Genomic DNA, 26955 nt, shown 5'->3' with positions numbered 1-26955 from the left:
TGCTGTGGGGCCCAACTCGCCCCTTGGAAAGCAGCCTGCACGTTGTGCCTTTCAGCTCTAGGGCCATGTAGCACACCCAGAGCAGAAGTCCTACTTCAGCCAGATAAGGCCTGCAAAGAAACTGCGTTTCACAGGCCTTTGGAAGAGATGTTCCCGATAGCCTGTAAGAGAACTGTGCATAGCGAGTTGTTTCTTAGCTTCCCAAAGAGCTGGAAGCAAGATGCTGGGGGGCACAACTCGCCCTTTGGAAAGAAGCCTGCACGTTGTGCCTTTCAGTTGTAGGGCAATGTAGCACACCCAGAGCAGAAGTCCTACTTCAGCCAGATCAGGCCTGCAAAAAAACTGCGTTTCACAGGCCTTTGGAAGAGATGTTCCCACTAGGCTGTAAGAGCACTGTGCAGAGCGAGAAGTTTCTTAGCTTCCCAAAGAGCTGGAAGCAAGAAGCTGTGGGGCCCAACTCGCCCTTTGGAAAGAAGCCTGCACGTTGTGCCTTTCAGCTCTAGGGCAATGTAGCACACCCAGAGCAGAAGTCCTACTTCAGCCAGATCAGGCATGCAAAGAAACTGCGTTTCACAGTTCTTTGGAAGAGATGTTCCCGGTAGGCTGTAAGAGCACTGTGCAGAGCGAGTTGTTTCTTAGCTTCCCAAAGAGCTGGAAGCAAGATGCTGTGGGGCCCAACTCGCCCTTTGGAAAGAAGCCTGCACGTTGTGCCTTTCAGCTCTAGAGCAATGTAGCACACCCAGAGCAGAAGTCCTACTTCAGCCAGATCAGGCCTGCAAAGAAACTGCGTTCCACAGGCCTTTGGAAGAGATGCTCCCGGTAGGCTGTAAGAGCACTGTGCAGAGCGAGTTGTTTCTTAGCTTCCCAAAGAGCTGGATGCAAGATGCTCTGGGGACCACTCGCCCTTTGTAAAGAAGCCTGCACGTTGTGCCTTTCATCTCTAGGGCAATGTAGCACACCCAGAGTAGAAGTCCTACTTCAGCCAGATCAGGCCTGCAAAGAAACTGCGTTACACAGGCCTTTGGAAGAGATGTTCCAGGTAGGCTGTAAGAGCACTGTGCAGAGCGAGTTGTTTCTTAGCTTCCCAAAGAGCTCTAAGCCAGATTCTGTGGGGCCCAACTCGCCCTTTGGAAAGAAGCCTGCACGCTGTGCCTTTCAGCTCTAGGGCAATGTAGCACACCCAGAGCAGAAGTCCTACTTCAGCCAGATCAGGCGTGCAAAGAAACTCCGTTTCACAGGCCTTTGGAAGAGATGTTCCCGGTAGGCTGTAAGAGCACTGTGCAGAGCGAGTTGTTTCGTAGCTTCCCAAAGAGCTGGAAGCAAGATGCTGTGGGGCACAACTCGCCCTATTGAAAGAAGCCTGCACGTTGTGCCTTTCAGCTCTAGGGCAAAGTAGCACACCCAGAGCAGAAGTCCTACTTCAGCCAGATCAGGCCTGCAAAGAAACTGCGTTTCACAGGCCTTTGGAAGAGATGTTCCGAGTAGGCTGTAAGAGCACTGTGCAGAGCGAGTTGTTTCTTAGATTTGCAAAGAGCTGGAAGCAAGATGCTGTGGGGCCCAAGTCACCCTTTGGAAATTAGCCTGCACGTTGTGCCTTTCAGCTCTAGGTCAAAGTGGCAAACTCAGAACAGAAGTCCTACTTCAGCCAGATCAGGCCTGCAAAGAAACTGCGTTTCACAGGCCTTTGGAAGAGATGTTCCCGGTAGGCTGTAAGAGCACTGTGCAGAGCGAGTTGTTTCTTAGCTTCCCAAAGAACAGGAAGCAAGATGCTGTGGGGCCCAACTCGCCCTTTGGAAAGAAGCCTGCACGTTGTGCCATTCAACTCTAGAGCAATGTAGCACACCCAGAGCAGAAGTCCTACTTCAGGCAGATCAGGCCTGCAAAGAAACTGCGTTCCACAGGCCTTTGGAAGAGATGCTCCCGGTAGGCTGTAAGAGCACTGTGCAGAGCGAGTTGTTTCTTAGCTTCCCAAAGAGCTGGATGCAAGATGCTCTGGGGCCCCCTCGCCCTTTGTAAAGAAGCCTGCACGTTGTGCCTTTCATCTCTAGGGCAATGTAGCACACCCAGAGAAGAAGTCCTACTTCAGCCAGATCAGGCCTGCAAAGAAACTGCGTTACACAGGCCTTTGGAAGAGATGTTCCCGGTAGGCTGTAAGAGCACTGTGCAGAGCGAGTTGTTTCTTAGCTTCCCAAAGAGCTCTAAGCCAGATTCTGTGGGGCCCAACTCGCCCTTTGGAAAGAAGCCTGCACGCTGTGCCTCTCAGCTCTAGGGCAATGTAACACACCCAGAGCAGAAGTCCTACTTCAGCCAGATCAGGCCTGCAAAGAAACTGCGTTTCACAGGCCTTTGGAAGAGATGTTCCCGGTAGGCTGTAAGAGCACTGTGCAGAGCGAGTTGTTTCTTAGCTTCCCAAAGAGCTGGAAGCAAGATGCTGTGGGGCCCAACTCGCCCTTTGGAAAGAAGCCTGCACGTTGTGCCTTTCAGCTCTAGGGCAAAGTAGCACACCCAGAGCAGAAGTCCTACTTCAGCCAGATCAGGCCTGCAAAGAAACTGCGTTTCCCAGGCCTTTGGAAGAGATGTTCCCGGTAGGCTGTAAGAGCACTGTGCAGAGCGAGTTGTTTCTTAGCTTCCCAAAGAGCTGGAAGCAAGATGCTGTGTGGCCCAACTCGGCCTTTGGAAAGAAGCCTGCACGTTGTGCCTTTCAGCTCTAGGGCCATGTAGCACACCCAGAGCAGAAGTCCTACTTCAGCCAGATAAGGCCTGCAAAGAAACTGCGTTTCACAGTTCTTTGGAAGAGATGTTCCCGGTAGGCTGTAAGAGCACTGTGCAGAGCGAGTTGTTTCTTAGGTTCCCAAAGAGCTGGAAGCAAGATGCTGTGGGGCCCAACTCGCCCTTTGGAAAGAAGCGTGCACGTTGTGCCATTCAGCTCTAGGGCAATGTAGCACACCCAGAGCACAAGTCCTACTTCAGCCAGATCAGGCCTGCAAAAAAACTGCGTTTCACAGGCCTTTGGAAGAGATGTTCCCACTAGGCTGTAAGAGCACTGTGCAGAGCGAGATGTTTCTTAGCTTCCCAAAGAGCTGGAAGCAAGAAGCTGTGGGGCCCAACTCGCCCTTTGGAAAGAAGCCTGCACGTTGTGCCTTTCAGCTCTAGGGCAATGTAGCACACCCAGAGCAGAAGTCCTACTTCAGCCAGATCAGGCCTGCAAAGAAACTGCGTTTCACAGTTCTTTGGAAGAGATGTTCCCGGTAGGCTGTAAGAGCACTGTGCAGAGCGAGTTGTTTCTTAGCTTCCCAAAGAGCTGGAAGCAAGATGCTGTGGGGCCCAACTCGCCCTTTGGAAAGAAGCCTGCACGTTGTGCCTTTCAGCTCTAGGGCAATGTAGCACACCCAGAGCAGAAGTCCTACTTCAGCCAGATCAGGCCTGCAAAGAAACTGCGTTTCCCAGGCCTTTGGAAGAGATGTTCCCGGTAGGTTGTAAGAGCACTGTGCAGAGCGAGTTGTTTCTTAGCTTCCCAAAGAGCTGGAAGCAAGATGCTGTGGGGCCCAACTCGGCCTTTGAAAGAAGCCTGCACGTTGGGCCTTTCAGCTCTAGGGTAAAGTAGCACACCCAGAGCAGAAGTCCCACTTCAGCCAGATCAGGCCTGCAAAGAAACTGCGTTTCACAGGCCTTTGGAAGAGATGTTCCCGGTAGGCTGTAAGAGCACTGTGCAGAGCGAGTTGTTTCTTAGCTTCCCAAAGAGCTGGAAGCAAGATTCTGTGGGGCCCAACTCACCCTTTGGAAAGAAGCCTGCACGTTGTGCCTTTCAGCTCTAGGTCAAAGTGGCAAACTCAGAACAGAAGTCCTACTTCAGCCAGATCAGGCCTGCAAAGAAACTGCGTTTCACAGGCCTTTGGAAGAGATGTTCCCGGTAGGCTGTAAGAGCACTGTGCAGAGCGAGTTGTTTCTTAGCTTCCCAAAGAGCTGGAAGCAAGATGCTGTGGGGCCCAACTCGCCCCTTGGAAAGCAGCCTGCACGTTGTGCCTTTCAGCTCTAGGGCCATGTAGCACACCCAGAGCAGAAGTCCTACTTCAGCCAGATAAGGCCTGCAAAGAAACTGCGTTTCACAGGCCTTTGGAAGAGATGTTCCCGGTAGGCTGTAAGAGCACTGTGCAGAGCGAGTTGTTTCTTAGGTTCCCAAAGAGCTGGAAGCAAGATGCTGTGGGGCCCAACTCGCCCTTTGGAAAGAAGCCTGCACCTTGTGCCTTTCAGCTCTAGGGCAAAGTAGCACACCCAGAGCAGAAGTCCTACTTCAGCCAGATCAGGCCTGCAAAGAAACTGCGTTTCCCAGGCCTTTGGAAGAGATGTTCCGGGTAGGCTGTAAGAGCACTGTGCAGAGCGAGTTGTTTCTTAGATTTGCAAAGAGCTGGAAGCAAGATGCTGTGGGGCCCAAGTCACCCCTTGGAAAGAAGCCGGCACGTTGTGCCTTTCAGCTCTAGGGCAATGTAGCACACCCAGAGCAGAAGTCCTACTTCAGCCAGATCAGGCCTGCAAAGAAAGTGCGTTTCACAGGCCTTTGTAAGAGATGTTCCGGGTAGGCTGTAAGAGCACTATCCAGAGCGAGTTGTTTCTTAGCTTCCCAAAGAGCTGGAAGCAAGATGCTGTGGGGCCCAACTCGGCCTTTGGAAAGAAGCCTGCACGTTGGGCCTTTCAGCTCTAGGGCAAAGTAGCACACCCAGAGCAGAAGTCCTACTTCAGCCAGATCAGGCCTGCAAAGAAACTGCGTTTCACAGGCCTTTGGAAGAGATGTTCCCGGTAGGCTGTAAGAGCACTGTGCAGAGCGAGTTGTTTCTTAGCTTCCCAAAGAGCTGGAAGCAAGATGCTGTGGGGCCCAACTCGCCCTTTGGAAAGAAGCGTGCACGTTGTGCCTTTCAGCTCTAGGGCAATGTAGCACACCCAGAGCAGAAGTCCTACTTCAGCCAGATCAGGCCTGCAAAGAAACTGCGTTTCACAGGCCTTTGGAAGAGATGTTCCCGGTAGGCTGTAAGAGCACTGTGCAGAGCGAGTTGATTCTTAGCTTCCCCAAGAGCTGGAAGCAAGATGCTGTGGGGCCCAACTCGCCCTTTGGAAAGAAGCCTGCACGTTGTGTCTTTCAGCTCTAGGGCAAAGTAGCACACCCAGAGCAGAAGTCCTACTTCAGCCAGATCAGGCCTGCAAAGACACTGCGTTTCACAGGCATTTGGAAGAGATGTTCCCGGTAGGCTGTAAGAGCACTGTGCAGAGCGAGTTATTTCTTAGCTTCCCTAAGAGCTGGAAGCAAGATGCTGTGGGGCCCAACTCCTCCTTTGGAAAGAAGCCTGCACGTTGTGCCTTTCAGCTGTAGGGCATTGTAGCACACCCAGAGCAGAAGTCCTACTTCAGCCAGATCAGGCCTGCAAAGACACTGCGTTTCACAGCCCTCTGGAAGGGATGTTCCCGGTAGGCTGTAAGAGCACTGTGCAGAGCGAGTTGTTTCTTAGCTTCCCAAAGAGCTGGAAGCAAGATGCTGTGGGGCCCAACTCGCCCTTTGGAAAGAAGCCTGCACGTTGTGCCTTTCAGCTCTAGGGCAATGTAGCACACCCAGAGCAGAAGTCCTACTTCAGCCAGATCAGGCCTGCAAAGACACTGCGTTTCACAGGCCTTTGGAAGAGATGTTCCCGGTAGGCTGTAAGAGCACTGTGCAGAGCGAGTTGTTTCTTAGCTTCCCAAAGAGCTGGAAGCAAGATGCTGTGGGGCCCAACTCGCCCCTTGGAAAGCAGCCTGCACGTTGTGCCTTTCAGCTCTAGGGCCATGTAGCACACCCAGAGCAGAAGTCCTACTTCAGCCAGATAAGGCCTGCAAAGAAACTGCGTTTCACAGGCCTTTGGAAGAGATGTTCCCGATAGCCTGTAAGAGAACTGTGCATAGCGAGTTGTTTCTTAGCTTCCCAAAGAGCTGGAAGCAAGATGCTGGGGGGCACAACTCGCCCTTTGGAAAGAAGCCTGCACGTTGTGCCTTTCAGTTGTAGGGCAATGTAGCACACCCAGAGCAGAAGTCCTACTTCTGCCAGATCAGGCCTGCAAAAAAACTGCGTTTCACAGGCCTTTGGAAGAGATGTTCCCACTAGGCTGTAAGAGCACTGTGCAGAGCGAGAAGTTTCTTAGCTTCCCAAAGAGCTGGAAGCAAGAAGCTGTGGGGCCCAACTCGCCCTTTGGAAAGAAGCCTGCACGTTGTGCCTTTCAGCTCTAGGGCAATGTAGCACACCCAGAGCAGAAGTCCTACTTCAGCCAGATCAGGCATGCAAAGAAACTGCGTTTCACAGTTCTTTGGAAGAGATGTTCCCGGTAGGCTGTAAGAGCACTGTGCAGAGCGAGTTGTTTCTTAGCTTCCCAAAGAGCTGGAAGCAAGATGCTGTGGGGCCCAACTCGCCCTTTGGAAAGAAGCGTGCACGTTGTGCCTTTCAGCTCTAGGGCAATGTAGCACACCCAGAGCAGAAGTCCTACTTCAGCCAGATCAGGCCTGCAAAGAAACTGCGTTCCACAGGCCTTTGGAAGAGATGCTCCCGGTAGGCTGTAAGAGCACTGTGCAGAGCGAGTTGTTTCTTAGCTTCCCAAAGAGCTGGATGCAAGATGCTCTGGGGACCACTCGCCCTTTGTAAAGAAGCCTGCACGTTGTGCCTTTCATCTCTAGGGCAATGTAGCACACCCAGAGTAGAAGTCCTACTTCAGCCAGATCAGGCCTGCAAAGAAAGTGTGTTACACAGGCCTTTGGAAGAGATGTTCCAGGTAGGCTGTAAGAGCACTGTGCAGAGCGAGTTGTTTCTTAGCTTCCCAAAGAGCTCTAAGCCAGATTCTGTGGGGCCCAACTCGCCCTTTGGAAAGAAGCCTGCACGCTGTGCCTTTCAGCTCTAGGGCAATGTAGCACACCCAGAGCAGAAGTCCTACTTCAGCCAGATCAGGCGTGCAAAGAAACTCCGTTTCACAGGCCTTTGGAAGAGATGTTCCCGGTAGGCTGTAAGAGCACTGTGCAGAGCGAGTTGTTTCGTAGCTTCCCAAAGAGCTGGAAGCAAGATGCTGTGGGGCACAACTCGCCCTATGGAAAGAAGCCTGCACGTTGTGCCTTTCAGCTCTAGGGCAAAGTAGCACACCCTGAGCGGAAGTCCTACTTCAGCCAGATCAGGCCTGCAAAGAAACTGCGTTTCACAGGCCTTTGGAAGAGATGTTCCCGGTAGGCTGTAAGAGCACTGTGCAGAGCGAGTTGTTTCTTAGCTTCCCAAAGAGCTGGAAGCAAGATGCTGTGTGGCCCAACTCGGCCTTTGGAAAGAAGCTTGCACGTTGGGCCTTTCAGCTCTAGGGCAAAGTAGCACACCCAGAGCAGAAGTCCTACTTCAGCCAGATCAGGCCTGCAAAGAAACTGCGTTTCACAGGCCTTTGGAAGAGATGTTCCCGGTAGGCTGTAAGAGCACTGTGCAGAGCGAGTTGTTTCTTAGCTTCCCAAAGAGCTGGAAGCAAGATGCTGTGGGGCCCAACTCGCCCTTTGGAAAGAAGCGTGCACGTTGTGCCTTTCAGCTCTAGGGCAATGTAGCACACCCAGAGCAGAAGTCCTACTTCAGCCAGATCAGGCCTGCAAAGAAACTGCGTTTCACAGGCCTTTGGAAGAGATGTTCCCGGTAGGCTGTAAGAGCACTGTGCAGAGCGAGTTGTTTCTTAGCTTCCCCAAGAGCTGGAAGCAAGATGCTGTGGGGCCCAACTCGCCCTTTGGAAAGAAGCCTGCACGTTGTGTCTTTCAGCTCTAGGGCAAAGTAGCACACCCAGAGCAGAAGTCCTACTTCAGCCAGATCAGGCCTGCAAAGAGACTGCGTTTCACAGGCCTTTGGAAGAGATGTTCCCGGTAGGCTGTAAGAGCACTGTGCAGAGCGAGTTATTTCTTAGCTTCCCTAAGAGCTGGAAGCAAGATGCTGTGGGGCCCAACTCCTCCTTTGGAAAGAAGCCTGCACGTTGTGCCTTTCAGCTGTAGGGCATTGTAGCACACCCAGAGCAGAAGTCCTACTTCAGCCAGATCAGGCCTGCAAAGACACTGCGTTTCACAGCCCTCTGGAAGGGATGTTCCCGGTAGGCTGTAAGAGCACTGTGCAGAGCGAGTTGTTTCTTAGCTTCCCAAAGAGCTGGAAGCAAGATGCTGTGGGGCCCAACTCGCCCTTTGGAAAGAAGCCTGCACGTTGTGCCTTTCAGCTCTAGGGCAATGTAGCACACCCAGAGCAGAAGTCCTACTTCAGCCAGATCAGGCCTGCAAAGACACTGCGTTTCACAGGCCTTTGGAAGAGATGTTCCCGGTAGGCTGTAAGAGCACTGTGCAGAGCGAGTTGTTTCTTAGCTTCCCAAAGAGCTGGAAGCAAGATGCTGTGGGGCCCAACTCGCCCCTTGGAAAGCAGCCTGCACGTTGTGCCTTTCAGCTCTAGGGCCATGTTGCACACCCAGAGCAGAAGTCCTACTTCAGCCAGATAAGGCCTGCAAAGAAACTGCGTTTCACAGGCCTTTGGAAGAGATGTTCCCGATAGCCTGTAAGAGAACTGTGCATAGCGAGTTGTTTCTTAGCTTCCCAAAGAGCTGGAAGCAAGATGCTGGGGGGCACAACTCGCCCTTTGGATAGAAGCCTGCACGTTGTGCCTTTCAGTTGTAGGGCAATGTAGCACACCCAGAGCAGAAGTCCTACTTCAGCCAGATCAGGCCTGCAAAAAAACTGCGTTTCACAGGCCTTTGGAAGAGATGTTCCCACTAGGCTGTAAGAGCACTGTGCAGAGCGAGAAGTTTCTTAGCTTCCCAAAGAGCTGGAAGCAAGAAGCTGTGGGGCCCAACTAGCCCTTTGGAAAGAAGCCTGCACGCTGTGCCTTTCAGCTCTAGGGCAATGTAGCACACCCAGAGCAGAAGTCCTACTTCAGCCAGATCAGGCGTGCAAAGAAACTCCGTTTCACAGGCCTTTGGAAGAGATGTTCCCGGTAGGCTGTAAGAGCACTGTGCAGAGCGAGTTGTTTCGTAGCTTCCCAAAGAGCTGGAAGCAAGATGCTGTGGGGCACAACTCGCCCTATGGAAAGAAGCCTGCACGTTGTGCCTTTCAGCTCTAGGGCAAAGTAGCACACCCTGAGCGGAAGTCCTACTTCAGCCAGATCAGGCCTGCAAAGAAACTGCGTTTCACAGGCCTTTGGAAGAGATGTTCCCGGTAGGCTGTAAGAGCACTGAGCAGAGAGAGTTGTTTCTTAGCTTCCCAAAGAGCTGGAAGCAAGATGCTGTGGGGCCCAACTCGCCCTTTGGAAAGAAGCCTGCACCTTGTGCCTTTCAGCTCTAGGGCAAAGTAGCACACCCAGAGCAGAAGTCCTACTTCAGCCAGATCAGGCCTGCAAAGAAACTGCGTTTCACAGGCCTTTGGAAGAGATGTTCCGGGTAGGCTGTAAGAGCACTGTGCAGAGCGAGTTGTTTCTTAGATTTGCAAAGAGCTGGAAGCAAGATGCTGTGGGGCCCAAGTCACCCCTTGGAAAGAAGCCGGCACGTTGTGCCTTTCAGCTCTAGGGCAATGTAGCACACCCAGAGCAGAAGTCCTACTTCAGCCAGATCAGGCCTGCAAAGAAACTGCGTTTCACAGGCCTTTGTAAGAGATGTTCCGGGTAGGCTGTAAGAGCACTGTGCAGAGCGAGTTGTTTCTTAGCTTCCCAAAGAGCTGGAAGCAAGATGCTGTGGGGCCCAACTCGCCCTTTGGAAAGAAGCCTGCACGTTGTGCCTTACAGCTCTAGGGCAATGTAGCACACCCAGAGCAGAAGTCCTACTTCAGCCAGATCAGGCCTGCAAAGAAACTGCGTTTCCCAGGCCTTTGGAAGTGATGTTCCCGGTAGGTTGTAAGAGCACTGTGCAGAGCGAGTTGTTTCTTAGCTTCCCAAAGAGCTGGAAGCAAGATGCTGTGGGGCCCAACTCGGCCTTTGAAAGAAGCCTGCACGTTGGGCCTTTCAGCTCTAGGGTAAAGTAGCACACCCAGAGCAGAAGTCCCACTTCAGCCAGATCAGGCCTGCAAAGAAACTGCGTTTCACAGGCCTTTGGAAGAGATGTTCCCGGTAGGCTGTAAGAGCACTGTGCAGAGCGAGTTGTTTCTTAGCTTCCCAAAGAGCTGGAAGCAAGATGCTGTGGGGCCCAACTCACCCTTTGGAAAGAAGCCTGCACGTTGTGCCTTTCAGCTCTAGGGCAAAGTGGCAAACTCAGAACAGAAGTCCTACTTCAGCCAGATCAGGCCTGCAAAGAAACTGCGTTTCACAGGCCTTTGGAAGAGATGTTCCCGGTAGGCTGTAAGAGCACTGTGCAGAGCGAGTTATTTCTTAGCTTCCCTAAGAGCTGGAAGCAAGATGCTGTGGGGCCCAACTCCTCCTTTGGAAAGAAGCCTGCACGTTGTGCCTTTCAGCTGTAGGGCATTGTAGCACACCCAGAGCAGAAGTCCTACTTCAGCCAGATCAGGCCTGCAAAGACACTGCGTTTCACAGCCCTCTGGAAGGGATGTTCCCGGTAGGCTGTAAGAGCACTGTGCAGAGCGAGTTGTTTCTTAGCTTCCCAAAGAGCTGGAAGCAAGATGCTGTGGGGCCCAACTCGCCCTTTGGAAAGAAGCCTGCACGTTGTGCCTTTCAGCTCTAGGGCAATGTAGCACACCCAGAGCAGAAGTCCTACTTCAGCCAGATCAGGCCTGCAAAGACACTGCGTTTCACAGGCCTTTGGAAGAGATGTTCCCGGTAGGCTGTAAGAGCACTGTGCAGAGCGAGTTGTTTCTTAGCTTCCCAAAGAGCTGGAAGCAAGATGCTGTGGGGCCCAACTCGCCCCTTGGAAAGCAGCCTGCACGTTGTGCCTTTCAGCTCTAGGGCCATGTTGCACACCCAGAGCAGAAGTCCTACTTCAGCCAGATAAGGCCTGCAAAGAAACTGCGTTTCACAGGCCTTTGGAAGAGATGTTCCCGATAGCCTGTAAGAGAACTGTGCATAGCGAGTTGTTTCTTAGCTTCCCAAAGAGCTGGAAGCAAGATGCTGGGGGGCACAACTCGCCCTTTGGATAGAAGCCTGCACGTTGTGCCTTTCAGTTGTAGGGCAATGTAGCACACCCAGAGCAGAAGTCCTACTTCAGCCAGATCAGGCCTGCAAAAAAACTGCGTTTCACAGGCCTTTGGAAGAGATGTTCCCACTAGGCTGTAAGAGCACTGTGCAGAGCGAGAAGTTTCTTAGCTTCCCAAAGAGCTGGAAGCAAGAAGCTGTGGGGCCCAACTAGCCCTTTGGAAAGAAGCCTGCACGCTGTGCCTTTCAGCTCTAGGGCAATGTAGCACACCCAGAGCAGAAGTCCTACTTCAGCCAGATCAGGCGTGCAAAGAAACTCCGTTTCACAGGCCTTTGGAAGAGATGTTCCCGGTAGGCTGTAAGAGCACTGTGCAGAGCGAGTTGTTTCGTAGCTTCCCAAAGAGCTGGAAGCAAGATGCTGTGGGGCACAACTCGCCCTATGGAAAGAAGCCTGCACGTTGTGCCTTTCAGCTCTAGGGCAAAGTAGCACACCCTGAGCGGAAGTCCTACTTCAGCCAGATCAGGCCTGCAAAGAAACTGCGTTTCACAGGCCTTTGGAAGAGATGTTCCCGGTAGGCTGTAAGAGCACTGAGCAGAGAGAGTTGTTTCTTAGCTTCCCAAAGAGCTGGAAGCAAGATGCTGTGGGGCCCAACTCGCCCTTTGGAAAGAAGCCTGCACCTTGTGCCTTTCAGCTCTAGGGCAAAGTAGCACACCCAGAGCAGAAGTCCTACTTCAGCCAGATCAGGCCTGCAAAGAAACTGCGTTTCACAGGCCTTTGGAAGAGATGTTCCGGGTAGGCTGTAAGAGCACTGTGCAGAGCGAGTTGTTTCTTAGATTTGCAAAGAGCTGGAAGCAAGATGCTGTGGGGCCCAAGTCACCCCTTGGAAAGAAGCCGGCACGTTGTGCCTTTCAGCTCTAGGGCAATGTAGCACACCCAGAGCAGAAGTCCTACTTCAGCCAGATCAGGCCTGCAAAGAAACTGCGTTTCACAGGCCTTTGTAAGAGATGTTCCGGGTAGGCTGTAAGAGCACTGTGCAGAGCGAGTTGTTTCTTAGCTTCCCAAAGAGCTGGAAGCAAGATGCTGTGGGGCCCAACTCGCCCTTTGGAAAGAAGCCTGCACGTTGTGCCTTACAGCTCTAGGGCAATGTAGCACACCCAGAGCAGAAGTCCTACTTCAGCCAGATCAGGCCTGCAAAGAAACTGCGTTTCCCAGGCCTTTGGAAGAGATGTTCCCGGTAGGTTGTAAGAGCACTGTGCAGAGCGAGTTGTTTCTTAGCTTCCCAAAGAGCTGGAAGCAAGATGCTGTGGGGCCCAACTCGGCCTTTGAAAGAAGCCTGCACGTTGGGCCTTTCAGCTCTAGGGTAAAGTAGCACACCCAGAGCAGAAGTCCCACTTCAGCCAGATCAGGCCTGCAAAGAAACTGCGTTTCACAGGCCTTTGGAAGAGATGTTCCCGGTAGGCTGTAAGAGCACTGTGCAGAGCGAGTTGTTTCTTAGCTTCCCAAAGAGCTGGAAGCAAGATGCTGTGGGGCCCAACTCACCCTTTGGAAAGAAGCCTGCACGTTGTGCCTTTCAGCTCTAGGTCAAAGTGGCAAACTCAGAACTAAGTCCTACTTCAGCCAGATCAGGCCTGCAAAGAAACTGCGTTTCACAGGCCTTTGGAAGAGATGTTCCCGGTAGGCTGTAAGAGCACTGTGCAGAGCGAGTTGTTTCTTATCTTCCCAAAGAACAGGAAGCAAGATGCTGTGGGGCCCAACTCGCCCTTTGGAAAGAAGCCTGCACGTTGTGCCATTCAACTCTAGGGCAATGTAGCACACCCAGAGCAGAAGTCCTACTTCAGGCAGATCAGGCCTGCAAAGAAACTGCGTTCCACAGGCCTTTGGAAGAGATGCTCCCGGTAGGCTGTAAGAGCAGTGTGCAGAGCGAGTTGTTTCTTAGCTTCCCTAAGAGCTGGAAGCAAGATGCTGTGTGGCCCAACTCGGCCTTTGGAAAGAAGCCTGCACGTTGGGCCTTTCAGCTCTAGGGCAAAGTAGCACACCCAGAGCAGAAGTCCTACTTCAGCCAGATCAGGCCTGCAAAGAAACTGCGTTTCACAGGCCTTTGGAAGAGATGTTCCCGGTAGGCTGTAAGAGCACTGTGCAGAGCGAGTTGTTTCTTAGCTTCCCAAAGAGCTGGAAGCAAGATGCTGTGGGGCCCAACTCGCCCTTTGGAAAGAAGCGTGCACGTTGTGCCTTTCAGCTCTAGGGCAATGTAGCACACCCAGAGCAGAAGTCCTACTTCAGCCAGATCAGGCCTGCAAAGAAACTGCGTTTCACAGGCCTTTGGAAGAGATGTTCCCGGTAGGCTGTAAGAGCACTGTGCAGAGCGAGTTGATTCTTAGCTTCCCCAAGAGCTGGAAGCAAGATGCTGTGGGGCCCAACTCGCCCTTTGGAAAGAAGCCTGCACGTTGTGTCTTTCAGCTCTAGGGCAAAGTAGCACACCCAGAGCAGAAGTCCTACTTCAGCCAGATCAGGCCTGCAAAGAGACTGCGTTTCACAGGCATTTGGAAGAGATGTTCCCGGTAGGCTGTAAGAGCACTGTGCAGAGCGAGTTATTTCTTAGCTTCCCTAAGAGCTGGAAGCAAGATGCTGTGGGGCCCAACTCCTCCTTTGGAAAGAAGCCTGCACGTTGTGCCTTTCAGCTGTAGGGCATTGTAGCACACCCAGAGCAGAAGTCCTACTTCAGCCAGATCAGGCCTGCAAAGACACTGCGTTTCACAGCCCTCTGGAAGGGATGTTCCCGGTAGGCTGTAAGAGCACTGTGCAGAGCGAGTTGTTTCTTAGCTTCCCAAAGAGCTGGAAGCAAGATGCTGTGGGGCCCAACTCGCCCTTTGGAAAGAAGCCTGCACGTTGTGCCTTTCAGCTCTAGGGCAATGTAGCACACCCAGAGCAGAAGTCCTACTTCAGCCAGATCAGGCCTGCAAAGACACTGCGTATCACAGGCCTTTGGAAGAGATGTTCCCGGTAGGCTGTAAGAGCACTGTGCAGAGCGAGTTGTTTCTTAGCTTCCCAAAGAGCTGGAAGCAAGATGCTGTGGGGCCCAACTCGCCCCTTGGAAAGCAGCCTGCACGTTGTGCCTTTCAGCTCTAGGGCCATGTAGCACACCCAGAGCAGAAGTCCTACTTCAGCCAGATAAGGCCTGCAAAGAAACTGCGTTTCACAGGCCTTTGGAAGAGATGTTCCCGATAGCCTGTAAGAGAACTGTGCATAGCGAGTTGTTTCTTAGCTTCCCAAAGAGCTGGAAGCAAGATGCTGGGGGGCACAACTCGCCCTTTGGAAAGAAGCCTGCACGTTGTGCCTTTCAGTTGTAGGGCAATGTAGCACACCCAGAGCAGAAGTCCTACTTCAGCCAGATCAGGCCTGCAAAAAAACTGCGTTTCACAGGCCTTTGGAAGAGATGTTCCCACTAGGCTGTAAGAGCACTGTGCAGAGCGAGAAGTTTCTTAGCTTCCCAAAGAGCTGGAAGCAAGATGCTGTGTGGCCCAACTCGGCCTTTGGAAAGAAGCCTGCACGTTGTGCCTTTCAGCTCTAGGGCCATGTAGCACACCCAGAGCAGAAGTCCTACTTCAGCCAGATAAGGCCTGCAAAGAAACTGCGTTTCACAGGCCTTTGGAAGAGATGTTCCCGATAGCCTTTAAGAGAACTGTGCAGAGCGAGTTGTTTCTTAGGTTCCCAAAGAGCTGGAAGCAAGATGCTGTGGGGCCCAACTCGCCCTTTGGAAAGAAGCGTGCACGTTGTGCCTTTCAGCTCTAGGGCAATGTAGCACACCCAGAGCACAAGTCCTACTTCAGCCAGATCAGGCCTGCAAAAAAACTGCGTTTCACAGGCCTTTGGAAGAGATGTTCCCACTAGGCTGTAAGAGCACTGTGCAGAGCGAGATGTTTCTTAGCTTCCCAAAGAGCTGGAAGCAAGAAGCTGTGGGGCCCAACTCGCCCTTTGGAAAGAAGCCTGCACGTTGTGCCTTTCAGCTCTAGGGCAATGTAGCACACCCAGAGCAGAAGTCCTACTTCAGCCAGATCAGGCCTGCAAAGAAACTGCGTTTCACAGTTCTTTGGAAGAGATGTTCCCGGTAGGCTGTAAGAGCACTGTGCAGAGCGAGTTGTTTCTTAGCTTCCCAAAGAGCTGGAAGCAAGATGCTGTGGGGCCCAACTCGCCCTTTGGAAAGAAGCCTGCACGTTGTGCCTTTCAGCTCTAGGGCAATGTAGCACACCCAGAGCAGAAGTCCTACTTCAGCCAGATCAGGCCTGCAAAGAAACTGCGTTTCCCAGGCCTTTGGAAGAGATGTTCCCGGTAGGTTGTAAGAGCACTGTGCAGAGCGAGTTGTTTCTTAGCTTCCCAAAGAGCTGGAAGCAAGATGCTGTGGGGCCCAACTCGGCCTTTGAAAGAAGCCTGCACGTTGGGCCTTTCAGCTCTAGGGTAAAGTAGCACACCCAGAGCAGAAGTCCCACTTCAGCCAGATCAGGCCTGCAAAGAAACTGCGTTTCACAGGCCTTTGGAAGAGATGTTCCCGGTAGGCTGTAAGAGGACTGTGCAGAGCGAGTTGTTTCTTAGCTTCCCAAAGAGCTGGAAGCAAGATGCTGTGGGGCCCAACTCACCCTTTGGAAAGAAGCCTGCACGTTGTGCCTTTCAGCTCTAGGTCAAAGTGGCAAACTCAGAACAGAAGTCCTACTTCAGCCAGATCAGGCCTGCAAAGAAACTGCGTTTCACAGGCCTTTGGAAGAGATGTTCCCGGTAGGCTGTAAGAGCACTGTGCAGAGCGAGTTGTTTCTTAGCTTCCCAAAGAGCTGGAAGCAAGATGCTGTGGGGCCCAACTCGCCCCTTGGAAAGCAGCCTGCACGTTGTGCCTTTCAGCTCTAGGGCCATGTAGCACACCCAGAGCAGAAGTCCTACTTCAGCCAGATAAGGCCTGCAAAGAAACTGCGTTTCACAGGCCTTTGGAAGAGATGTTCCCGGTAGGCTGTAAGAGCACTGTGCAGAGCGAGTTGTTTCTTAGGTTCCCAAAGAGCTGGAAGCAAGATGCTGTGGGGCCCAACTCGCCCTTTGGAAAGAAGCCTGCACCTTGTGCCTTTCAGCTCTAGGGCAAAGTAGCACACCCAGAGCAGAAGTCCTACTTCAGCCAGATCAGGCCTGCAAAGAAACTGCGTTTCACAGGCCTTTGGAAGAGATGTTCCGGGTAGGCTGTAAGAGCACTGTGCAGAGCGAGTTGTTTCTTAGATTTGCAAAGAGCTGGAAGCAAGATGCTGTGGGGCCCAAGTCACCCCTTGGAAAGAAGCCGGCACGTTGTGCCTTTCAGCTCTAGGGCAATGTAGCACACCCAGAGCAGAAGTCCTACTTCAGCCAGATCAGGCCTGCAAAGAAACTGCGTTTCACAGGCCTTTGTAAGAGATGTTCCGGGTAGGCTGTAAGAGCACTATCCAGAGCGAGTTGTTTCTTAGCTTCCCAAAGAGCTGGAAGCAAGATGCTGTGGGGCCCAACTCGCCCTTTGGAAAGAAGCCTGCACGTTGTGCCTTTCAGCTCTAGGGCAAAGTAGCACACCCAGAGCAGAAGTCCTACTCAGCCAGATAAGGCCTGCAAAGAAACTGTTTCACAGGCCTTTGGAAGAGATGTTCCCGGTAGGCTGTAAGAGCACTGTGCAGAGCAAGTTGTTTCTTAGCTTCCCAAAGAGCTGGAAGCAAGATGCTGTGGGGCCCAACTCGCCCTTTGGAAAGAAGCGTGCACGTTGTGCCTTTCAGCTCTAGGGCAATGTAGCACACCCAGAGCAGAAGTCCTACTTCAGCCAGATCAGGCCTGCAAAGAAACTGCGTTTCACAGGCCTTTGGAAGAGATGTTCCCGGTAGGCTGTAAGAGCACTGTGCAGAGCGAGTTGATTCTTAGCTTCCCCAAGAGCTGGAAGCAAGATGCTGTGGGGCCCAACTCGCCCTTTGGAAAGAAGCCTGCACGTTGTGTCTTTCAGCTCTAGGGCAAAGTAGCACACCCAGAGCAGAAGTCCTACTTCAGCCAGATCAGGCCTGCAAAGAGACTGCGTTTCACAGGCATTTGGAAGAGATGTTCCCGGTAGGCTGTAAGAGCACTGTGCAGAGCGAGTTATTTCTTAGTTTCCCTAAGAGCTGGAAGCAAGATGCTGTGGGGCCCAACTCCTCCTTTGGAAAGAAGCCTGCACGTTGTGCCTTTCAGCTCTAGGGCATTGTAGCACACCCAGAGCAGAAGTCCTACTTCAGCCAGATCAGGCCTGCAAAGACACTGCGTTTCACAGCCCTCTGGAAGGGATGTTCCCGGTAGGCTGTAAGAGCACTGTGCAGAGCGAGTTGTTTCTTAGCTTCCCAAAGAGCTGGAAGCAAGATGCTGTGGGGCCCAACTCGCCCTTTGGAAAGAAGCCTGCACGTTGTGCCTTTCAGCTCTAGGGCAATGTAGCACACCCAGAGCAGAAGTCCTACTTCAGCCAGATCAGGCCTGCAAAGACACTGCGTTTCACAGGCCTTTGGAAGAGATGTTCCCGGTAGGCTGTAAGAGCACTGTGCAGAGCGAGTTGTTTCTTAGCTTCCCAAAGAGCTGGAAGCAAGATGCTGTGGGGCCCAACTCGCCCCTTGGAAAGCAGCCTGCACGTTGTGCCTTTCAGCTCTAGGGCCATGTAGCACACCCAGAGCAGAAGTCCTACTTCAGCCAGATAAGGCCTGCAAAGAAACTGCGTTTCACAGGCCTTTGGAAGAGATGTTCCCGATAGCCTGTAAGAGAACTGTGCATAGCGAGTTGTTTCTTAGCTTCCCAAAGAGCTGGAAGCAAGATGCTGGGGGGCACAACTCGCCCTTTGGAAAGAAGCCTGCACGTTGTGCCTTTCAGTTGTAGGGCAATGTAGCACACCCAGAGCAGAAGTCCTACTTCAGCCAGATCAGGCCTGCAAAAAAACTGCGTTTCACAGGCCTTTGGAAGAGATGTTCCCACTAGGCTGTAAGAGCACTGTGCAGAGCGAGAAGTTTCTTAGCTTCCCAAAGAGCTGGAAGCAAGAAGCTGTGGGGCCCAACTCGCCCTTTGGAAAGAAGCCTGCACGTTGTGCCTTTCAGCTCTAGGGCAATGTAGCACACCCAGAGCAGAAGTCCTACTTCAGCCAGATCAGGCATGCAAAGAAACTGCGTTTCACAGTTCTTTGGAAGAGATGTTCCCGGTAGGCTGTAAGAGCACTGTGCAGAGCGAGTTGTTTCTTAGCTTCCCAAAGAGCTGGAAGCAAGATGCTGTGGGGCCCAACTCGCCCTTTGGAAAGAAGCCTGCACGTTGTGCCTTTCAGCTCTAGGGCAATGTAGCACACCCAGAGCAGAAGTCCTACTTCAGCCAGATCAGGCCTGCAAAGAAACTGCGTTCCACAGGCCTTTGGAAGAGATGCTCCCGGTAGGCTGTAAGAGAACTGTGCAGAGCGAGTTGTTTCTTAGCTTCCCAAAGAGCTGGATGCAAGATGCTCTGGGGACCACTCGCCCTTTGTAAAGAAGCCTGCACGTTGTGCCTTTCATCTCTAGGGCAATGTAGCACACCCAGAGTAGAAGTCCTACTTCAGCCAGATCAGGCCTGCAAAGAAACTGTGTTACACAGGCCTTTGGAAGAGATGTTCCAGGTAGGCTGTAAGAGCACTGTGCAGAGCGAGTTGTTTCTTAGCTTCCCAAAGAGCTCTAAGCCAGATTCTGTGGGGCCCAACTCGCCCTTTGGAAAGAAGCCTGCACGCTGTGCCTTTCAGCTCTAGGGCAATGTAGCACACCCAGAGCAGAAGTCCTACTTCAGCCAGATCAGGCGTGCAAAGAAACTCCGTTTCACAGGCCTTTGGAAGAGATGTTCCCGGTAGGCTGTAAGAGCACTGTGCAGAGCGAGTTGTTTCGTAGCTTCCCAAAGAGCTGGAAGCAAGATGCTGTGGGGCACAACTCGCCCTATGGAAAGAAGCCTGCACGTTGTGCCTTTCAGCTCTAGGGCAAAGTAGCACACCCTGAGCGGAAGTCCTACTTCAGCCAGATCAGGCCTGCAAAGAAACTGCGTTTCACAGGCCTTTGGAAGAGATGTTCCCGGTAGGCTGTAAGAGCACTGTGCAGAGCGAGTTGTTTCTTAGGTTCCCAAAGAGCTGGAAGCAAGATGCTGTGCGGCCCAACTCGCCCTTTGGAAAGAAGCCTGCACCTTGTGCCTTTCAGCTCTAGGGCAATGTAGCACACCCAGAGCAGAAGTCCTACTTCAGCCAGATCAGGCCTGCAAAGAAACTGCGTTTCCCAGGCCTTTGGAAGAGATGTTCCCGGTAGGTTGTAAGAGCACTGTGCAGAGCGAGTTGTTTCTTAGCTTCCCAAAGAGCTGGAAGCAAGATGCTGTGTGGCCCAACTCGGCCTTTGAAAGAAGCCTGCACGTTGGGCCTTTCAGCTCTAGGGTAAAGTAGCACACCCAGAGCAGAAGTCCTACTTCAGCCAGATCAGGCCTGCAAAGAAACTGCGTTTCACAGGCCTTTGGAAGAGATGTTCCCGGTAGGCTGTAAGAGCACTGTGCAGAGCGAGTTGTTTCTGAGCTTCCCAAAGAGCTGGAAGCAAGATGCTGTGGGGCCCAACTCACCCTTTGGAAAGAAGCCTGCACGTTGTGCCTTTCAGCTCTAGGTCAAAGTGGCAAACTCAGAACAGAAGTCCTACTTCAGCCAGATCAGGCCTGCAAAGAAACTGCGTTTCACAGGCCTTTGGAAGAGATGTTCCCGGTAGGCTGTAAGAGCACTGTGCAGAGCGAGTTGTTTCTTAGCTTCCCAAAGAAAAGGGAGCAAGATGCTGTGGGGCCCAACTCGCCCTTTGGAAAGAAGCCTGCACGTTGTGCCATTCAACTCTAGGGCAATGTAGCACACCCAGAGCAGAAGTCCTACTTCAGGCAGATCAGGCCTGCAAAGAAACTGCGTTCCACAGGCCTTTGGAAGAGATGCTCCCGGTAGGCTGTAAGAGCACTGTGCAGAGCGAGTTGTTTCTTAGCTTCCCAAAGAGCTGGATGCAAGATGCTCTGGGGCCCACTCGCCCTTTGTAAAGAAGCCTGCACGTTGTGCCTTTCATCTCTAGGGCAATGTAGCACACCCAGAGAAGAAGTCCTACTTCAGCCAGATCAGGCCTGCAAAGAAACTGCGTTACACAGGCCTTTGGAAGAGATGTTCCCGGTAGGCTGTAAGAGCACTGTGCAGAGCGAGTTGTTTCTTAGCTTCCCAAAGAGCTCTAAGCCAGATTCTGTGGGGCCCAACTCGCCCTTTGGAAAGAAGCCTGCACGCTGTGCCTCTCAGCTCTAGGGCAATGTAGCACACCCAGAGCAGAAGTCCTACTTCAGCCAGATCAGGCCTGCAAAGAAACTGCGTTTCACAGGCCTTTTGAAGAGATGTTCCCGGTAGGCTGTAAGAGCACTGTGCAGAGCGAGTTGTTTCTTAGCTTCCCAAAGAGCTGGAAGCAAGATGCTGTGGGGCCCAACTCGCCCTTTGGAAAGAAGCCTGCACGTTGTGCCTTTCAGCTCTAGGGCAAAGTAGCACACCCAGAGCAGAAGTCCTACTTCAGCCAGATCAGGCCTGCAAAGAAACTGCGTTTCCCAGGCCTTTGGAAGAGATGTTCCCGGTAGGCTGTAAGAGCACTGTGCAGAGCGAGTTGTTTCTTAGCTTCCCAAAGAGCTGGAAGCAAGATGCTGTGTGGCCCAACTCGGCCTTTGGAAAGAAGCGTGCACGTTGTGCCTTTCAGCTCTAGGGCCATGTAGCACACCCAGAGCAGAAGTCCTACTTCAGCCAGATAAGGCCTGCAAAGAAACTGCGTTTCACAGGCCTTTGGAAGAGATGTTCCCGATAGCCTTTAAGAGAACTGTGCAGAGCGAGTTGTTTCTTAGGTTCCCAAAGAGCTGGAAGCAAGATGCTGTGGGGCCCAACTCGCCCTTTGGAAAGAAGCGTGCACGTTGTGCCTTTCAGCTCTAGGGCAATGTAGCACACCCAGAGCACAAGTCCTACTTCAGCCAGATCAGGCCTGCAAAAAAACTGCGTTTCACAGGCCTTTGGAAGAGATGTTCCCACTAGGCTGTAAGAGCACTGTGCAGAGCGAGATGTTTCTTAGCTTCCCAAAGAGCTGGAAGCAAGAAGCTGTGGGGCCCAACTCGCCCTTTGGAAAGAAGCCTGCACGTTGTGCCTTTCAGCTCTAGGGCAATGTAGCAAACCCAGAGCAGAAGTCCTACTTCAGCCAGATCAGGCCTGCAAAGAAACTGCGTTTCACAGTTCTTTGGAAGAGATGTTCCCGGTAGGCTGTAAGAGCACTGTGCAGAGCGAGTTGTTTCTTAGCTTCCCAAAGAGCTGGAAGCAAGATGCTGTGGGGCCCAACTCGCCCTTTGGAAAGCAGCCTGCACGTTGTGCCTTTCAGCTCTAGGGCCATGTAGCACACCCAGAGCAGAAGTCCTACTTCAGCCAGATAAGGCCTGCAAAGAAACTGCGTTTCACAGGCCTTTGGAAGAGATGTTCCCGGTAGGCTGTAAGAGCACTGTGCAGAGCGAGTTGTTTCTTAGGTTCCCAAAGAGCTGGAAGCAAGATGCTGTGGGGCCCAACTCGCCCTTTGGAAAGAAGCCTGCACGTTGTGCCTTTCAGCTCTAGGGCAAAGTAGCACACCCAGAGCAGAAGTCCTACTTCAGCCAGATCAGGCCTGCAAAGAAACTGCGTTTCACAGGCCTTTGGAAGAGATGTTCCGGGTAGGCTGTAAGAGCACTGTGCAGAGCGAGTTGTTTCTTAGATTTGCAAAGAGCTGGAAGCAAGATGCTGTGGGGCCCAAGTCACCCCTTGGAAAGAAGCCGGCACGTTGTGCCTTTCAGCTCTAGGGCAATGTAGCACACCCAGAGCAGAAGTCCTACTTCAGCCAGATCAGGCCTGCAAAGAAACTGCGTTTCACAGGCCTTTGTAAGAGATGTTCCGGGTAGGCTGTAAGAGCACTATCCAGAGCGAGTTGTTTCTTAGCTTCCCAAAGAGCTGGAAGCAAGATGCTGTGGGGCCCAACTCGCCCTTTGGAAAGAAGCCTGCACGTTGTGCCTTTCAGCTCTAGGGCAATGTAGCACACCCAGAGCAGAAGTCCTACTTCAGCCAGATCAGGCCTGCAAAGAAACTGCGTTTCCCAGGCCTTTGGAAGAGATGTTCCCGGTAGGCTGTAAGAGCACTGTGCAGAGCGAGTTGTTTCTTAGCTTCCCAAAGAGCTCTAAGCCAGATTCTGTGGGGCCCAACTCGCCCTTTGGAAAGAAGCCTGCAAGCTGTGCCTCTCAGCTCTAGTGCAATGTAGCACACCCAGAGCAGAAGTCCTACTTCAGCCAGATCAGGCCTGCAAAGACACTGCGTTTCACAGTCCTTTGGAAGAGATGTTCCCGGTAGGCTGTAAGAGCACTGAGCAGAGCGAGTTGTTTCTTACCTTCCCAAAGACCTGGAAGCAAGATGCTGTGGGGCCCAACTCGCCCTTTGGAAAGGAGCCTGCACCTTGTGACTTTCAGCTCTAGGGCAAAGTAGCACACCCTGAGCAGAAGTCCTACTTCAGCCAGATCAGGCATGCAAAGAAACTGCGTTTCACCGGCCTTTGAAAGAAATGTTCCCAGTAGGCTGTAAGAGCACTGTGCAGAGCGAGTTGTTTCTTAGCCTCCCAAAGAGCTGGAAGCAAGATGCTGTGGGGCCCAACTCGCCCTTTGGAAAGAAGCCTGCACGTTGTGCCTCTCAGCTCTAGGGCAATGTAGCACACCCAGAGCAGAAGTCCTACTTCAGCCACATCAGGCCTGCAAAGAGACTGCGTTTCACAGGCCTTTGGAAGACATGTTCCCGGTAGGCTGTAAGAGCACTGTGCAGAGCGAGTTGTTTCTTAGCCTCCCAAAGAGCTGGAAGCAAGATGCTGTGGGGCCCAACTCGCCCTTTGGAAAGAAGCCTGCACGTTGTGCCTCTCAGCTCTAGGGCAATGTAGCACACCGAGAGCAGAAGTCCTACTTCAGTCAGATAAGGCCTGCAAAGACACTGCGTTTCAGAGGCCTTTGGAAGGGATGTTCCCGGTAGGCTGTAAGAGCACTGTGCAGAGCGAGTTGTTTCGTAGCTTCCCAAAGAGCTGGAAGCAAGATGCTGTGGGGCCCAACTCGCCCTTTGGAAAGAAGCCTGCACGTTGTGCCTTTCAGCTCTAGGGCAAAGTAGCACACCCAGAGCAGAAGTCCTACTTCAGCCAGATCAGGCCTGCAAAGACACTGCGTTTCACAGGCCTTTGGAAGGGATGTTCCCGGTAGGCTGTAAGAGCACTGTGCAGAGCGAGTTGTTTCGTAGCTTCCCAAAGAGCTGGAAGCAAGATGCTGTGGGGCCCAACTCGCCCTTTGGAAAGAAGCCTGCACGTTGTGCCTTTCAGCTCTAGGGTAATGTAGCACACCCAGAGCAGAAGTCCTACTTCAGCCAGATCAGGCCTGCAAAGACACTGCGTTTCACGGGCCTTTGGAAGAGATGTTCCTGGTAGGCTGTAAGAGCACTGTGCAGAGCGAGTTGTTTCTTAGCTTCCCAAAGAGCTGGAAGCAAGATGCTGTGGGGCCCAACTCGCCCCTTGGAAAGCAGCCTGCACGTTGTGCCTTTCATCTCTAGGGCCATGTAGCACACCCAGAGCAGAAGTCCTACTTCAGCCAGATAAGGCCTGCAAAGAAACTGCGTTTCACAGGCCTTTGGAAGAGATCTTCCCGATAGTCTGTAAGAGAACTGTGCATAGCGAGTTGTTTCTTAGCTTCCCAAAGAGCTGGAAGCAAGATGCTGTGGGGCACAACTCGCCCTTTGGAAAGAAGCCTGCACGTTGTGCCTTTCAGCTCTAGGGCAATGTAGCACACACAGAGCAGAAGTCCTACTTCAGCCAGATCAGGCCTGCAAAAAAACTGCGTTTCACAGGCCTTTGGAAGAGATGTTCCCACTAGGCTGTAAGAGCACTGTGCAGAGCGAGTTGTTTCTTAGCTTCCCAAAGAGCTGGAAGCAAGAAGCTGTGGGGCCCAACTCGCCCTTTGGAAAGAAGCCTGCACGTTGTGCCTTTCAGCTCTAGGGCAATGTAGCACACCCAGAGCAGCAGTCCTACTTCAGCCAGATCAGGCCTGCAAAGAAACTGCGTTTCACAGTTCTTTGGAAGAGATCTTCCCGGTAGGCTGTAAGAGCACTGTGCAGAGCGAGTTGTTTCTTAGCTTCCCAAAGAGCTGGAAGCAAGATGCTGTGGGGCCCAACTCGCCCTTTGGAAAGAAGCCTGCACGTTGTGCCTTTCATCTCTAGGGCAATGTAGCACACCCAGAGCAGAAGTCCTACTTCAGCCAGATCAGGCCTGCAAAGAAACTGCGTTCCACAGGCCTTTGGAAGAGATGCTCCCGGTAGGCTGTAAGAGCACTGTGCAGAGCGAGTTGTTTCTCAGCTTCCCAAAGAGCTGGATGCAAGATGCTCTGGGGCCCACTCGCCCTTTGTAAAGAAGCCTGCACGTTGTGCCTTTCATCTCTAGGGCAATGTAGCACACCCAGAGTAGAAGTCCTACTTCAGCCAGATCAGGCCTGCAAAGAAACTGCGTTACACAGGCCTTTGGAAGAGATGTTCCCGGTAGGCTGTAAGAGCACTGTGCAGAGCGAGTTGTTTCTTAGCTTCCCAAAGAGCTCTAAGCCAGATTCTGTGGGGCCCAACTCGCCCTTTGGAAAGAAGCCTGCATGCTGTGCCTCTCAGCTCTAGGGCAATGTAGCACACCCAGAGCAGAAGTCCTACTTCAGCCAGATCAGGCGTGCAAAGAAACTGCGTTTCACAGGCCTTTGGAAGAGATGTTCCCGGTAGGCTGTAAGAGCACTGTGCAGAGCGAGTTGTTTCGTAGCTTCCCAAAGAGCTGGAAGCAAGATGCTGTGGGGCACAACTCGCCCTTTGGAAAGAAGCCTGCACGTTGTGCCTTTCAGCTCTAGGGCAATGTAGCACACCCAGAGCAGAAGTCCTACTTCAGCCAGATCAGGCCTGCAAAGAAACTGCGTTTCACCGGCCTTTGGAAGAAATGTTCCCAGTAGGCTGTAAGAGCACTGTGCAGTGCGAGTTGTTTCTTAGCTTCCCAAAGAGCTGGAAGCAAGATGCTGTGCGGCCCAACTCGCCCTTTGGAAAGCAGCCTGCACGTTGTGCCTTTCAGCTCTAGGGCAAAGTAGCACACCCAGAACAGAAGTCCTACTTCAGCCAGATCAGGCCTGCAAAGAAACTGCGTTTCACAGACCTTTGGAAGAGTTGTACCCGGTAGGCTGTAAGAGCACTGTGCAGAGCGAGTTGTTTCTTAGCTTCCCAAAGAGCTGGAAGCAAGATGCTGTGGGGCCCAACTCGCCCTTTGGAAAGAAGCCTGCACGTTTTGCCTTTCAGCTCTAGGGCAAAGTAGCACACCCAGAACAGAAGTCCTACTTCAGCCAGATCAGGCCTGCAAAGAAACTGCGTTTCACAGACCTTTGGAAGAGTTGTACCCGGTAGGCTGTAAGAGCACTGTGCAGAGCGAGTTGTTTCTTAGCTTTCCTAAGAGCTGGAAGCAAGATGCTGTGTGGCCCAACTCGCCCTTTGGAAAGAAGCCTGCACGTTGTGCCTTTCAGCTCTAGGGCAATGTAGCACACCCAGAGCAGAAGTCCGACTTCATCCAGATCAGGCCTGCAAAGAAACTGCGTTTCACAGGCTTTTGGAAGAGATGTTCCCGGTAGGCTGTATGAGCACTGTGCAGAGCGAGTTGTTTCTTAGCTTCCCAAAGAGCTGGAAGCAAGATGCTGTGGGGCCCAACTCGCCCTTTGGAAAGAAGCCTGCACGTTGTGCCTCTCAGCTCTAGGGCAATGTAGCACACCCAGAGCAGAAGTCCTACTTCAGCCAGATCAGGCCTGCAAAGAAACTGCGTTTCACAGGCCTTTGGAAGAGATGTTCCCGGTAGGCTGTAAGAGCACTGAGCAGAGCGAGTTGTTTCTTAGCTTCCCAAAGAGCTGGATGCAAGATGCTGTGGGGCCCACTCGCCCTTTGGAAAGAAGCCTGCACGTTGTGCCTTTCATCTATAGGGCAATGTAGCACACCCAGAGCAGAAGTCCTACTTCAGCCAGATCAGGCCTGCAAAGAAACTGCGTTACACAGGCCTTTGGAAGAGATGTTACCCGTAGGCTGTAAGAGCACTGTGCAGAGCGAGTTGTTTCTTAGCTTCCCAAAGAGCTCTAAGCAAGATGCTGTGGGGCCCAACTCGCCCTTTGGAAAGAAGCCTGCACTCTGTGCCTCTCAGCTCTAGGGCAATGTAGCACACCCAGAGCAGAAGTCCTACTTCAGCCAGATCAGGCCTGCAAAGAAACTGCGTTTCACAGGCCTTTGGAAGAGATGTTCCCGGTAGGCTGTAATAGCACTGTGCAGAGCGAGTTGTTTCTTAGCTTCCCAAAGAGCTGAAGGCAAGATGCTGTGGGGCCCAACTCGCCCTTTGGAAAGAAGCCTGCACGCTGTGCCTGTCAGCTCTAGGGCAATGTAGCACACCCAGAGCAGAAGTCCTACTTCAGCCAGATCAGGCATGCAAAGAAACTGCGTTTCACAGGCCTTTGGAAGAGATGTTCCCGGTAGGCTGTAAGAGCACTGTGCAGAGCGAGTTGTTTCTTAGCTTCCCAAAGAGCTGGAAGCAAGATGCTGTGGGGCACAACTCGCCCTTTGGAAAGAAGCCTGCACGTTGTGCCTTTCAGCTCTAGGGCAAAGTAGCACACCCAGAGCAGAAGTCCTACTTCAGTCAGATCAGGCCTGCAAAGAAACTGCGTTTCACAGGCCTTTGGAAGAGATCTTCCCGGTAGGCTGTAAGAGCACTGTGCAGAGCGAGTTGTTTCTTAGCTTCCCAAAGAGCTGGAAGCAAGATGCTGTGGG

The sequence above is a fragment of the Equus caballus genome, chromosome 13 (genome assembly GCF_041296265.1).
Source record: "Equus caballus isolate H_3958 breed thoroughbred chromosome 13, TB-T2T, whole genome shotgun sequence".
NCBI classification, from domain to species: domain Eukaryota; kingdom Metazoa; phylum Chordata; class Mammalia; order Perissodactyla; family Equidae; genus Equus; species Equus caballus.
This window is presented reverse-complemented; position numbering follows the sequence as displayed.